The sequence below is a fragment of the Ursus arctos genome, unplaced genomic scaffold (assembly GCF_023065955.2).
Source record: "Ursus arctos isolate Adak ecotype North America unplaced genomic scaffold, UrsArc2.0 scaffold_7, whole genome shotgun sequence".
In the NCBI taxonomy this organism is placed as follows: Eukaryota; Metazoa; Chordata; class Mammalia; order Carnivora; family Ursidae; genus Ursus; species Ursus arctos.
In genome coordinates, this window is record NW_026623089.1 from 10,539,902 (window position 1) to 10,555,561 (window position 15,660).

Below are 15,660 nucleotides of genomic sequence, written 5' to 3' on the forward strand. Positions count from 1 at the left end.
ACAAACGGAGGGGAAGAGAATCTAGGTAACTTGCCCAAAGCCACATGATAGGGCTGAGATATAAATCTGTGGGTATGAGTCTGTGTTTGAGCAAGGATCAGAATGACTCTAGAGCTGTCACTCTTACCTGCCCACTCAGCTACGCTTTCCCAACCAAACCAGGACTGAGCTAACAAATATACACAGAGTAAGGGACAATACTCTGAAGAGCTCTGTACAGTGCCACTGAGCACACACCTTCCATCATAGTCTGGGTGAGACTTGGAAATTACAAATTCAAATGGGCCTGACATGTCAAGTTACTCTATTTTCTTTAAATCTTTCATTAGTTTTGACTCTGAGTGCCCACCCCTAGCCTACCGGCCTGGCTCAGCGAATTGGGAGCCTATCCCTACCCAGCATTCTGAAAAGGCTTGGGGGTCTTCCATGGAGAACATCTGAGGGGGTCTCATAGTTGCTCCAGGATCTGCCGATCCACTCACAGCCCAAACCCACGTGATTACTCAGATGCAGAAATTCTGCTGCTTTCTTGCCACTCTTGTATGCTTCCATCTTGGTTGAGGTGGAGGGCTCCCAGGCATAGGGGTCCCTCCTCTCTAGGCAGACCACCCAGCTAAACCTCCACTTCCCTCCCGCACTACCCAGAAGCTCCTCTTCCCCTCACTGAGCCCATCACAGTTCGCAGTCACCCCGCCCCCCAGCATGAGCACCACGAGTGCAGGAACATTTTGTGCACGGATGTCTCCTCAGTGCCTAACTCAGAGCTTGGCACCTAGACTTCTGCCCCTCCCAGGAGACCCCTCCTGCCTCTCTAACCCCCAGATTGTATGCAGCACCATCCCCACAGTGACCTCAGGCCATCGAGAAAAGCAGGTTCTCCGGGGCTGGGGGAGAGAGGAACCCAGAAAATGGGATAGCAAAGGCTCTCATTCTTTCTAGTTCTTCAGCAGCAAAGACAGAACCCAAACTAATATCCCAATAAATCACCCTACCCTTCATGCACCGGCCAACGAGCATGCGGCACGATTAACCCATCTTCTAGCAGCTGGGAAAAAAGACACAGGTGTGAAGGTCACTGGACAGCTTTCAAAGGTCTTTTTTACGGACACGACAAAGTTGGAGAGGTTCCTCTCTCCAGTCCCAGGGTAATGAGAACATTCGCACCCTTAAAGGGATTTTTACTCTCCGCAGCTGTCTTTGGTCCCACACAAGAGCCCAGCTTTCAGTGTGGGGGAGGCTGCGGAATTTCCCCGCGGCCCGCCAAGCTCAGTGCCCATCAGCACAGGCCACCAGATCAAGTGATGAGAGAGAGAGACAGCCCTGCATCAAGAGGCAGAGATACGCTGGCAGAAGGGGGGAGAGAGATAACAGAGTGCAGAAGTCACAGACACACAGCGTTACAGAGTCCCGGAAAAGACTCTTCTGAAGGACACAGAGACAGAGAAGGAGTGGCTAAAAAGAAAACAGCAAGAGTTAGACCACACCAGTGCTGGGCTGCAGATTAGCTCTCCTGTTACTCCCCGAAGTTAACTGACCTCGCATTAAAGCAGTAGCTACACCATCAGGCAGCTCAGAAAAAATGACTTCATGTAATGGGCTGTCTTACTGCAAACCCGCTCCGAGGCTCAGGCACTTAGAGAAGGGATATATTTGCTATCTCCTGCTTGTCCGCATCGTCCAGACGCCCGGCCACTCTGTGCTTAGGACTCGCCTGCTCCCAGCTCCTTGGGTGCCAGATGGGATAGGCTGGTGATGGGTAGTAAGGAGGGCACGTATTGCATGGTGCACTGGGTGTTATACGCAAGTAACGAATCATCGAACTTTACATCAAAAACCAGGGATGTACTGTATGGTGACTAACACAATATAATAATAAAAATAATAAAAAATAAAAAAATAAAGCTACGCTGGCCTCTCCTTTCCTGACCTTTCTAGCCAATGCCTCTTGCTGCAGATATGTTTTAATCAACGGGCCTGCAGCTCCGAGGGTGAAACCGACAGCTTCTGGAAATTATATGAGGATGGATTGGGGCGTTTGCTTTATAAATTAGTATGATGGTCAATACTTAGTTAAGAAAAGGCGCCTTTTGTCAAGTTGGTTGGTTTGCTTTGTTGAAGGTAGATAACCTCCTTCGAGGTGTCTGGATTCGGTTGCTAAGTCATTGGCTTTGGCATCTGTCTCCACAGCCCCAAAGAGACGGCTTTGAACCTTCTGAAGCAGGTTCAGAGAATAAGCATTCCAGAGCCTGTAAGACGAAGGGCTGGAGGTTTTATTTTATTCAGGAAGGACCCTGGGGAACTATGGAGTCATTGAAATGACGCAGGACCAAGAATCCGGAATTCTCTTGCTTTTGGCTGTGTCACCTAGAGTAGTAACCAAACCTTGCCGAGCCAACCTTATAGAGATAATGGCGAGAAAAAAACAACTCACACCATGTCAAGGACCCCCTCTGTGCCAGCCTGTGCCAGGCTGTGGGACAGAACTGAGGAGACAGAGGGGATCCCTGCTCCCATGAGAGCCACACTCTGGTGAGAGCAGAAAGGGGGGACAAAGTATTCGTTGGCTAGGGCTGCGGTAACCCCAGACCACAACGTGGGTGTCCTAACCAACAGACAGTCGTCGTCTCACGCACAGTTCTGAAGCTGGAAGTCTGAAGTCAAGATGTCAGCAGAGTTGGCTCCTTCTGAGGGCTCGGAGGGAAGGATGTGTTCCAGGCCTCTCTGCTCGGCCTGTAGGTAGATGGCCCCCTCCACATGGTCTCCCCTCTGTGTATGTCTGTCTCCAAACTTGGCCCTCTTACAAGGAAGGACACCAGTCCTATTGGATGAGGGCCCACCCTCATGACCTCGTTTTAACCCTATTACCTCTATAAAGACCCTGTCTCCAAATAGGGTCATATTCAAAGGTACGGGGGTTAGGACTTCAAAATACGCGTTTTGAGGAACACAGTTCAAATTATAAGAGCATATGAGTAATATGGCTGTGATGTGAGGGAAGTAAATAAGAGAAAAATTAAATGTGTGTGTGTGGTGGGGGGACAGCTCGGTGAGGGAGCTCTGAGGAGGGGGCGTTTAGAGCCGAGCCCTAAACAGAAGGAGGAATGAAGCATGAGAGACTATGGACACTGAGAAACAAACTGAGGGCCTCAGAGGGGAGGGGGGTGGGGGGAATGGGATAGGCTGGTGATGGGTGGTAGGGAGGGCACGTATTGCATGGTGCACTGGGTGTTATACGCAACTAAGGAATCATCGAACTTTACATCAAAAACCAGGGATGTACTGTATGGTGACTAACATAATATAATAAAAAAACATTAAAAAAAAGAAAGATACAAAATTAAAAAAAAAAAAAAGAAGTAAAGCATCAGTGGCCCTGACATACAGCAGCTGAGCCTCTGTGTTTGCCCTGCTCCCTCCCAAACCTCTGTGACAATGACCGCGAAGTCACTGACCAGCCTCCGCTCCCAGAGACTCCGACAGGAGAAGACAGCAGACGAAGGTCGAGCTCAGCAGTATTTTGAAAGCTAAACATTCGGATGGACAACAATGTCAGCCTTCTCTGCTGTGACACGTGCCCACAGGGGAGCAGCTGACGGGGGGGGGGGGGGGACACTGGGGAGGCTGGATCGTGGAGCGGCCAGGTAGGGGGAGGACAAGCACTTTTGCCGCAGGCCAGAAGTGTGTGTAGTGAGCACATGTGCCGGCTCTGGAGGAGACTGCTGGGTTCAAATCCTCCCCCGCCGTGTGATACAGTTCAGGTGTCGGAACCTCTCTGTGCCTCCCTGTTCTCAGCACACTGAGGCAACGGTGTCTCTCCCACAAAGCTGCCCTGTGGGTGGCCAGAGAACTTAGGGGGCCCCCGGGGCAGCCCAGGACACAGGGAGCACTCAGGGAGTGGGAGCTAGCCTTACCGTTACTCTTCACTCCCTCCGCTCCAAGGGTTTTCCAGCAGCCTGTTGTCTCAAGCCACTCCTGCCCCACCCCCCTGAGCACATGGGGCCTGGTTGCCTGGCACCGAGCCCTCCAGGACCACCCCCCCCCCCCCCGACACCTGGAGCCGGAGTTTCCCTCCGGGCTTTGATGGCTGTCCTGCACGACAAGGACAGTCAGCGGCCAGAGGCACAAGGAAAGCAGGTCAGGCTTGTCTGAGGAGCAGTAATCCAGTCAAGGGATCATCTCTCAAGGGAAGAAAGCAGGACACCCCAGTCACAGTGGTGCGCACATGTCACCAGCTGGATGGCCTTTCTCCTGAGTGCAGATTTTAGGCTGGACAAGACCCCCAACTTCTGTGCTGAGGAATCCTGGCTCAGCTCTTTGGGTAGTGAGATGCCCCCCTCCCCCTAAGAACGTGCCTCCCCACCTCTCTCTGGTCATCTGCCCATGGGGGGGCCCCTCTGCAAAGTCCATTTGGCAACTTGGAGGCTCCTGGGGAAAGAAAGCACTTGCTAGCCCAGCCCTCGAGGCCTCTGCGGCCTCCAGGCCTTCTCTGCTTCCTCTGCTCCTCCTGGAATCTGAGGGGTCTGGTCCCCAGGAGCCTGGCCCTTCCTCCTGACACTGAGTTGGGAGATGACAAACCCACACCACAGATGCAACACTGTCCAAGCTTCAGCAGAGCCACAAGGAGCTCACGCTCTGCTGTCACACAGGCCTGGACACCAATGGCTTCCTTTTGCAAGCTGTGTGACCTTGGGCAGACCGTTTGCCGTCTCTGATCCCTAGTTTGTTCATCTACAAAATGGCACAAATTGTATCAATGACCCCATTATTACCCATTATACAATACTCAAGTGCTCTTCAAAATCATGGCACTAGGTTCTTCAAGCAAAGGTAATATTCTAGGGAGCAACCTCTGGGCAAGGAGAGTTCAGGATGTAGAATTCATTGATCAAAGATTTTAAACAAAAATGGTCACCATGTGAGAAAGACATCTGATGCTATTTTTTCAGGAAAATCCACTCATGTAGAACATCCCACGCTTCACACAACACAGTGGCAGACCACACTGGACAACAGCAACCAACACTGATTGAGCACCTACTATGTACCAAGCCCTGCACTAAGTAAGCACCATCTGTACACGCTTTCCTCATTTAATCCTCACAAAAACCCAATCTCACACATGAGGACATTGAGTCTTCAAAGGGGTTTGTGACCTGTTCACGGAGGTGGTCGAGCTAGCCTTGAACCCAAGCACAGCCCAGAGCCGACTCTTACCTGTCATGTGTGTGGAACTTAATACAGTGTCGTGCTGGCACCTGTTCAAGTCAGCCTCAAAAGGTGGCCCCTGCTTCGGTTTAAATTTCCCCTCTGTCAGCAGCGGCCATGAGTCCAAGTGTCCTTCCTGGGTCCGGGCGCAGATGTAGGGTAACAGGGCGGGCCAGGGTGACCAGCTGAAGATCAGAATGCTCTGTAAAGTCCGCTTCAGGCAGCAGCAGGCCCGGGTGAGGCATATGAAAAAGCCGCACCTTCAGACAATCTCCAGTGTGTGTGCGCGAGGGAGGGGTGGCGGGGGGTGTACAAAAGCACGGTAAAGCGGGTCTGACTCTCATTTTAAAATAAGGCTGGGCGGCCCATTTCACGAAACTCCCCTTTCACTGAAGCCAGTGCTGCCCTCTCTGCAGACACATCACCCTCTCTAGCTCAAGGTTATCCTTTGCACCTGGCACACAGGTACGAGCACTATTTTGTCAGAGTTGTTTCCATGTGAACCAGAACATTCTGCAATCCTTAAGAAGCTCCCGAGCCTTTGAGTCTTTCTGTGGCTTTTTCTAATTCCATGCTTTTCTCCAATAATTCCACCTGCTTCCTCACTTCCACTGCTTCCTCTTTCTTGGGTAGCAGGAGGTCCTCCCTGCCCCTTCCTGACTCCTCTCCCTTCCCGGGGTTGGGGGCCCACACATCTCTCAGTCCCCACCAACCCAATGCTGCCTTTGCTGCGGGCCGGCCCTCCTCTCCCACTGCAGCAACATGAGACTTAGTGGGAGCACCTCTCTGAGATAGGAACTCATATAAAACCAACAGTGACATTTACTGCCATATTAAGTCAAGCTTCTGAGAGTGAGGATCTGGGCTCTCTAAGAGGATCAACGGTACCACTGCCTATTGGTGGCAGCAGCCATCAGTAGAGGGATCGCATGTGAGGACTCCGATACTAGGTGACCATCACCGTGTTGCCAGAAAAGCTCTCCTTATGTGCATTACAATGATCCTATAGTCTTCAGGGAGTTCTATAATCCCAGAGTGCTGGCTCAGACCCCCCAGGATTTCTGCAGCAACGTACCTTCTTGATTCCCAAGCCATCCCACAAGGTCCTACAAGTTTGCTCTGGTTCCCACTCTGCAGATGCAGACATGAGGCTCATGGGGATGAAGCCATTTGCCCAAGGGCTGCCGGGCCCCATTCTGAGTGATTCCGCCTCTCCCTGCAGCACCTGGAGGAGCGAGCATCTGTTGATGACTAAGCACAAGCATGGGGACAAAGCAGGTGTGCAAGGCCCCCGAGGGCATCCACGCCTGTGATCTATTATTAGTCCAGGGAACTTTCTAGGGCAGATCAGGATACAACACTGCAACAGAGGAGCAGGGCCATCCCCGGGGCTCACCCACCACACAGCATTCATTGTGTGAAGGTGTCACTCCCATTGTCCCTGGGATCACTGCTATTCTTGATTATCTGCAGAAGTCCACTAGCAGTCATGACCACATTGCAGCAAGAACTGGCACCAAAAGGTGTCACCGAGAATGAGAATGGTCAGTTTCTTCAGTGCAGGACTTCTTAGAGCCTTTAATACGCTATTGTACATTTCGGATCTCTAAAGGGGAGTTTAGAATATGATAACCACCCGTATTGCACTGTACTATATTACACTGTGTTGTACTGTCCTGTACTATACCATACCGTATCACACTGTCCTGTATTACCCTGTATTAGACTACACTACATTGCATTATACTCTACTGTATACTGTATCACACTGCACTGTACTATACTATATACTATATACTATATATTGTATACTATATGCCGTATACTCTATACTCTATACTGCATATTACATTGCACTCTACTATACTGTATCACGCTGTATTGAACTGCACTATATTATACTGTACCATATTGTATCATATCATATTGTATTTTCACAAAACCAGACCAGTTCTGCCAAAGTCCCTTTGGGAAATGCCAGTATAATACCAGTTATCTCTTCTCTTTTTCTTCCCTCCCAAAAAAAGTTCCCCTGGAATTCTAGTACTAAATCTTCTCTGCCCCCCCCCCCCCCCAGATAGCAGCACTGGTATAAATCACCCTGAATTTTAACCCTAATTGAGATTGGATTCCTTTGCATTACGACAGTGATAGTCACAGGTATCAAGGTCATTTTCAAATATGTTAATACTTCTGTTTAACAAGCACAGGGTCACCATGTCCCCAAGCAAGAGGCATGATGAAAAGAGCCAGCCCCTGCCCATCAGAGTTCTAAAGGCATAAATACACACATACAAGGGAAACACACTCCTCAGAGAAGCACCACATCTTTAAAATTCATGGTAAATTTTACACTGAAATTAGCAACTCACTTTTTCAATCTTAGGAAATGGGGGGGGTGTTTTTGTTTTGTTTTGAATGGGGCGGGGTGGGGGGCAAGAGCAAAATCAAAGCACCACGTCAGGACTTCCTCCTTGTCTGAGCTGCTGCGCTGGGTATTCTGTTCGGTGTGTGCACCAGAGTTTGGAACCACTGGCCACTAGACACTTGGGGAACATTCCGGTTTAGATTACTAACTGCCAGGAATTCTCTAAAATTTCCAGCTGGAGTTTGCATGATGGATGGGCTCACCTTTGGAGAGTCCAGTTTTGGAAAGTTAGGAGTGGAATTTGAACCTTGGTGTCATCAATACAATGTCTGCAAACCCCTTGTAAACAGTCCCTCCAATTCTGGAGAGTGGTGACTGATGAAATGAAAATTCTTTAGAGGCAGTTTTGGTCATAAGCAACGGAAAGCAACTCTGGTGAGGAGAAAAAAAAAAAAGTGTGTTTCCCAGCACCCCAGAAGCTGAAAAAGCTGGTTACTCTCCCTACCAAGCTCCCTTTACATCTGCAGGTTGCCATACGACACAGTTCTAGCCAATGTCGGCAAAGGGAATTTCTTCTCAGGGGTGCTGGGAAACACTTTCTTCCTTATAAAGAGAGACTCATGAGTACATTTATCTTGTCACATGACTGGGTTCCTTTCTTCCTGCATTTGAGCACGATTGAATGAAGATGTGATTCCTGGGGCTACTGCAGCCCCCTTGTGATCATGAGGAAACTATCACTGGCATACTGAAGATAATAGAGCAAGAGGATGGAAAGGGCTGGGGGCCTTTGAGGCCACCTACTTCTCAATTTCTTTTTATAATATTAATAAACCCCTACTGGTCAAGCTGCTTTCAGTTGGGTTTTCTATTACTTGCATCCTAAAGCATCTCAGTGGAAATAGCTATCTGATATAAAATCAAGCATTTTTCCATAAGAATGCAGATTCTTGACTTCTCTTGAAAAATCAGAAGATCTGGCAACACTGGGCTTGTCTTTCTACCTGGCAGCAACCTGGAACGAAAGACAGCCAGTGCCTTTCACCTGGGGCGTGTGCTCTTTAGGTGCACAAGGCTTCCACTGATCCCCACATCCTGACCTGCTCCCTCAGGTCATTCCTCCCCTAGTCCCTCCAGGTGTCTGACCTATGCCTGTTGATCTCTGATTTGATCTGAGCAGGTTCACTCAGCGAAGGAAGAGACGTCTCGGGGACCACAGCTGCCAGGGTGGGATCTGTCTGCACACTGTGCCACCGGCCTTGCCAGTGAGCCTGCACTAGTAACCCCTCACGTCCGGAAGAGATCGGGGCAGACAGAAATGCCTCCATTCACAGCCATTTCATTAGTGCAATATGGTGTTACTTTGCCTTCATGTTAATAGAGCGTGAAATTAACATATATGGATCGACAAAAACACGCGCCTTCTGTGAACTGACACTGAATTACGGCTCCTGAGAATCCTGCCATAGCTTCAAGTGACGGTGTCCTTTGTCACTTTATAATTCAACGAAAGCTTTGGCATGGCCCATAGTAGGACTTTCCACTCGATTATCACCATTAATAATGCTCTGTTCTTTGTTACTTTTCAGAATCCTTCCATTGATCTGTAAATGCAAGTATTTATGTTAAATTTACATTACATGGCCCAGAATCTTAGGTCCTCAGTAATGAAGTGTAACTCTCACTTTCGTCTTGCTTGCTGAGCAGAGCTCTGGTAAGTACAGAATCAAACAAGTATTTGAACTACACTGGGTGGTTTTGCTTTTTTTTTTTTTTTTTTTAAACAGTAGCAAAGGATCCTTTTCCTGCATCTTTATTTTTGACTCTTTTTGAAAATTATAAATGTTTAGTTGAGGCAGAATATTTCATTTTCTAACTTTAGATGAATTTTAGCTCTGGATTTTAAATTATGTCTTATACGTGGCTATGATTTAGCTTTTAAAGTATATCACATCTATTTTTAAAGTTGCTTATGAGTGTAACTGCTGTGATCTTTATAAATCAAGAGTCTGACTTTGGATGAAAGCCCACTCAACCCCTCCATTCCCCCACCTCACAAGGGGAGGGTCGCCCCACAGCTCTGCACTGAGCCCGGTCAGGAAGGACTGCAGCGGGAGACAGCTGCACAGGGGCTGGCTTGTAAAACGTCTTCACGAGGTGGTGTGTTGCCCTCCAGGGCTGAACTCACAGTGTAGACAGTAGACAGCTGATCGAAAACATTGTGGTGGTTCTCACCAGCACCCCCAGCCCAGAGCTGCCCAGGAGACAATTTATACAGCCACTTGAGTCTTTCCAGAGGCAGTCTGTGACAGCCCCTGCTGCAAGGTGACAGTCCTTAGCCATCAAAGATGTCCCTCTTCGCAACAGGCCCAGGGACCTGGAGAACCACGTGTATGTCTGCTCAGAACCAAATGGAGGGAAGTCTCACTGCCTTGAAAAGAACAAACTGGCCAAGGAGGAGCATGCCCTGCTCTCAGACTGACAAGCGTTCTCGACTGGCTGAGCGAGAACAGGGCATTCCTGATTCTGTTCCTGTACTTTCCTCCAGAGCCCTGCTACCATGCTGAAATGCCACCGGCCAGACAGGAGCGGGAAGGCGCCACTGTTTGAAGAAGACTTCTAACAGAGTCCTGCAAAACTCAGGTCCTAGAGGGGAAAACTCCTCCCTGGAAGCTGCTTCTTACGGCCAGAGGTCACCCAGCCATTCCCTGGAAAGCATACAGTGTCCCCCCCCGCCGCCCCCCGCCCTCAGACAACTGTAGTGACCTCCTCTCCATCCCGGCCCACGGGCATCTTTGTTTTCACTGTATTTGGTGAAAGCCTCTGTGTGAGCTCATTCTAGATTCAGTGATTTCCTTCTAGATTCAATGATTCAAAGGCCCTGGAAACGCCAAGGCAGCAGCCTCAACCTTCAGCTCCATTTCAGGGGCATCTGCCGTGGTAAGCTGCCCTTTCAGAAAGCTTCCAGAGCTCAGCACCTGGAATGATCTGCAGCCAGAGCTGGCTTTGGACCCGCTCCCCACCCCGGCCGTGACACACACCGCGTCTCTGAACGACTTCTGCTGCCCTGGACGGCCCACACCCGTCTTCCAGGTGGGAGGCTTTATTATTGTTTTACGACCATGAGAACACAGGACGGGGGCTGTTACAGCAAACATTTCAGATAAAGGAACGGACCGAGTCACACCCGCCCTGTCCTTGCGGCCTCCTTCCAATATGTCTCTCGGAGAGTCTTCCTGCGTCCTTCCTTTGCAAATTCAAGAGAGTTGAAAAGACACACTTAAAGTAGCAGGAATATCATGAGCAAAATGGAAGCAGAAGGATAACTTTAAGAAACTGATGAGAAACACACTACAGAAAACCTCTTCTACTGCGCCATGATGCCGGGGTGAAGAGCGTGCCCTGGGCTCAGCGTCCATCCTCCTGAGACCTAGTCATACGGGGCCTTCGGTGATGCCTTCCAGAGGCATGCTGGGCGCGCTGTCAGCGGTGGGCCGCTCGTCTTTCTTCAGGGACGTCGGGACCCGGAGGCTGACGTAGGGTTTGTGACAAGCTGTGTTGGCCAGAGGGGGGTAGTGCTGTCTGTAGCAAATGTAGGCAAAAAGGAGGCCAATGACTCCACCGACGAAAGAATCTAGGCGGAAAGAGCAAAACGGGAGAAATGTGTTACGATGCATTCAAATGTGGCCAGTTACGTCTTCCAGAAAGCGCTCTTCTCACCTGTTGCTGTCAGTGGTTTGCTTGCCGGACCCCCTGAGAGACTAAAGGAAAGAGAAACCATGCTGAGGTATAGATCTTGGTGGCCTCAGCAGCTCTTTTCACTTCTAGCACTTAAAGATTCCTTGAAAGTGTTTCCTTGATTCACTCTTAGATCTTTCATATGCACCTGAGCAGCCCAGGAACTCAGATTTGCATTCTCGAATTTTAAAATCAATTCTAGGTTCTGGAAGAAGTCCAGCCATCTCTATAGGATCTAGATACCCTGGCGGGGGGCTGTGCTTTCTTATTCTTTAGCAAGTTCCCGCTGGAGGCCTGCAGTAATCCTGGTGAGCTAACGAAACCCAACGGGCGTGTGGTCTCTGCCTCGTGGTAAGTGACTTCCCAGGAAGGAAATACACTTCGGAGTCACAAAGTAAAGAAAACATTTTATTGTATATTAGGATGAGCAACTCAACAGATCTCTGCTGTGAGAATCCCAATCCCTCCAACGTCTCATCAAGTTGGGGGCAGAGGGGGGCAGGGCAGGCAGGAGGGGGCATCTGTAGGCACAACGGGCCCCTCACCGGGGGAGGGGGCAGCCCCTTGCCCCAGAAGGCATTCAGCTGATGCCGACGGAGACCCCATGAAAGCAGCCCACCCCAACGACCCTCATTTTGTGTGTGTTTATGTGAGTATGTTGGCGCTTTAAACTGTGTCTACGGATTATTCTCGCCAGAAAGACCCTCGCACAATGGAAAACCTCCCCTAACAAAAGAAATTTGGGACTCTTTTGAGGGTTGCTACCGTGCTGAACTGTCATTCTCCCATTTGGGGTTTCCACTTCCACATTTACGGTCTTGTTGGATTGCATACACGTCTTAGAAGCACACAGCATCATGAAGTCCTGAGTGGGGTCGCAAGGCATAATTCTTTTCCTTCTTTTTTAAATTTTATTTTATTTAAATTCAATTAATTAACATACAGTGTATTACTAGACTCAGAGGTAGAGTTCAGGGATTCATCAGGTGCGTATAACACCCAGTGCTCATCACATCACGTGCCCTCCTTAATGCCCATCCCCCAGTTACCCCATCCCCCCTCCTCCCCTCCCCTCCAGCAGCCCTCAGTTTGTTTCCTAGAGTTAAGAGTCTCTTTAGGTTTGTCTCCCTCTCTGATTTCATAGGGTTTCTCCCATAGGTGGAATTTAAGAAACAAAACAGGATCACAGGGGAAGGGAGGGAAAAATTAAAAAGATGAGGTACAATTAATAGGATTAAATCAAGTTCCTCAAAAGGAGAGCTCTTCACATTGCCTGTGGTCAACAACCTATAAAAATGTGCCAGGACTCAAGGGTTCGAGGTTGGAGAGTTGCACGGTTGGTTTGTTCATTTTCTAACCTCAGGGAACAGCCCCATGGGGCATGATTTTTTATTAGAGTCTGAAATGATCCATGACATCTGCATTTGAGCCACTGACTTACTGAACAGACCAAAGAGCAAAACCTACCAATAATGCCATTCGGTTGGCAGTTTTCTGGGGTACGGCATCTCATTAGGTGCACCACTGACCACAGGACATTGAAGCTTCCTGAGCAAATGTTCTCCAGGCTTACTGATGGAGCAGCACGCGAGGGCCAAGCGAGTCCTGCCCATGCTGTTTTCCCATTGAACGGAAAGAGGGTATCACAGGTCCGCCAGAGTCATCAGAAATAACAAGGGCAATGCAAGGTCCAGGCAAGCTGTCTTCTCAGCAAAGTCATGTGGGGCTTTGTTTTTTACAAAGGTGGAGAACAAGATCCAAAAAATGACTTACTTTCTGAGGGAGACGGTCATCAAGTGCCTCAAGTGGGCTACTGTTATTTCCATGAAATCACACTCCCATCCTGTGGGGCCTGTGCTGACAGAAAAGCAGGCAGGGCACAGGCGGGCCTTTATTAAGGGAAAAAACGCTTGGGATTGACTTTACCCTAAATATGGCAGCATGGGACTGGAGGGTTCAAAAGGGGAATAAATGGATCTCGGTGTCCCTGAAGCACAAAATATCGGAGTCTCCTTACTCAGCATCGATGCCCTTCCATTCCACCCATGTCTGTGTTCCCCAAGGGTATCAGGTGTCCAGTGTCACGTCCATCCCTAGAGCACAAGGCTGAACAAAACAGACACCTCACAGTCTCAGGGGCCAGATGGACACTAACTAATGACAGCCTTATCAGTGAGCCACAGCCGTGATACACGCCACGAAGGAGAAGCGTGGGTCTGTGAGACCGCCCAGCGGAGTAGCCTCGGCTAGTGGGGTCGGACGGGGCGAGTTTCACGGAGGGCGCACCCCCCACAGGCCAGTCGTGCAGGATAAGCAGGTGTGAACCGGGGGGAGGGGGAAGTGGAGACGGGGGACGCCTGCAGTCTTCCGGGCAGAGGAAAGGAGGAAGGGGCTTGGCAAATTGGGGAAGCAGAAGGAAGGACCATCTTTTACCAGAGGGCTGGTCTCTTTATAATTCTGTAGGACGTAAGTTGACCATCAGGTAGTCCCTGTACCCTTAAGTTCTGTGGACTGCTCGGCATGGACCAGGGACCCCGCTGGCTTTCTGGAAGACTGTCTGTGCACACTTTTTAAGCCATCCCTACCACTCAGTGCTTACATCCCCTTGACGGCCTTCCCCATCTTCGTTTCCCAGAGCCCAGCAGTTACCACTCAGTAAACGTTGGGGGCACTGAGATGCACCAAACCACACCGACAAGAGGCACTAAAGAATTGACATCACCAGCCACAAAAAGCCCCACGTTGTGCGATCCCATGTACGTGCAATGCCCGGAATAAGGAAATCCATGGAGAAGGAGAGAAAGATTAGTGGTTGCCAGGGGCTGGGGTCGGGGTTTCTTTCTGGGGTGGAGAAAATTTCCAGAATTAGATAGCGGTGATGGCTGTACAACTTTGAATATACTAAAAAGCACTGAATTGTGCACTTTTTAAGAGGGATGAATTCTAAGTTACGAATTATACCTCCACAAAGTGGGAGGAGGAAAACAACACTAGATGGGCTCCGATGGTAGGAGAAAGAGGGATAAACGTTGAGGCAGGCAACCTGGATTTGAATCTTACTTATAAAATGGGTATGACCCCCACCCCCTTCTCACGAGGTCAAAGAACAAGAGAGGATCTCACCGGGTCCGGTACCTACTGGCCATGCTCGCCTGCTCTGGCACAAACAAGCAGAAAGGCTTCTGAAGATGTGCTGTCAAGGCCCCTGGGGGAACACATCCCTCTCTGTCACCATGGCAACATCCACTATCACTGAAGCTGGCTTGACTTGGGAACTCGTTTGCCTTGGGCTCTATGGCCCAGGACACTACGGTAAAAATCAGCTCTGACAAACTCAACAACTCCACGTGCTTGTTCCTGTTCCTTTCATTCTACTACTAGTGAAGCTTTCTGTTTTTGTGACTTTGAGTTTCTATGAAAGAACTTCCATAGCACAGAGGATACACGATCCGTCTGGCATACTAGGAGCCGGAAGGGCGGCCGCCATGTCTGTCTTCCTCAACACCACACATCTAGGGGAGAATATGCCTGGGACACAGGCACAAGAGACATAATGAATGTTTAAAGTCTAATTTTTTTGTTCATTTTTAAAGGGAAAGAACTTACAGAGAAAAGGTTAATTTTAATCACCCCCCCAAAATTTTTATAAAACCAGTGTGAAGAAAAAAGATACTAGTAAGAAAGAAACATGATTTAGTAAAACTCAGTCATTCATTCATTCGTTCAACACATTTACTGGGCACTGTTAGGAGCTGCATTGTGTCCCCCACAAAAAAGATCAGTTGAAGTCCTAACCCCAGTACTTCAGAACGTGGCCTCCTTTGGATATAGAGTCTGTACAAGGGTCATCAAGTTAAAATGAGATCATGATGGTGGGCTCTCATCTAATATGACTGCTGTTCTTATAAAAGGGTAAATTTGGACACAGACAGACACCGACAACGATGATGTGAAGAAACACAAGGAAAACACTGGAGGTAGAGATTGGAGTGTTAACGCCATAAGCCAAGGAACATCTGGGGCCACCGAAGATGGAAGAGGCCCGGGAGCATCTTTTCCCTACAAGTGGCAGAGGAAGCGTGGCCCTTCTCCCACCTTGATTTCAGACTTCTAGCCTCCAGGACTATGAGACAATTTCTGTGGCTCTAAGCCACTGGGTCTGTGGAACTTTGTTACCGCAGCCTGAGGAAACTCACGCAAGTACCTACTATGCGCCATGCCAACAACAGACAAAAATCCTTGCCCGCATGGAGGTCAGACTCTAGCGCAACTACGGACCCCAACTACGGTCCCCAACTACGGACCGCGTGAACCATTTTGTTCCATATTGTCTACATCTGTTTCCACGT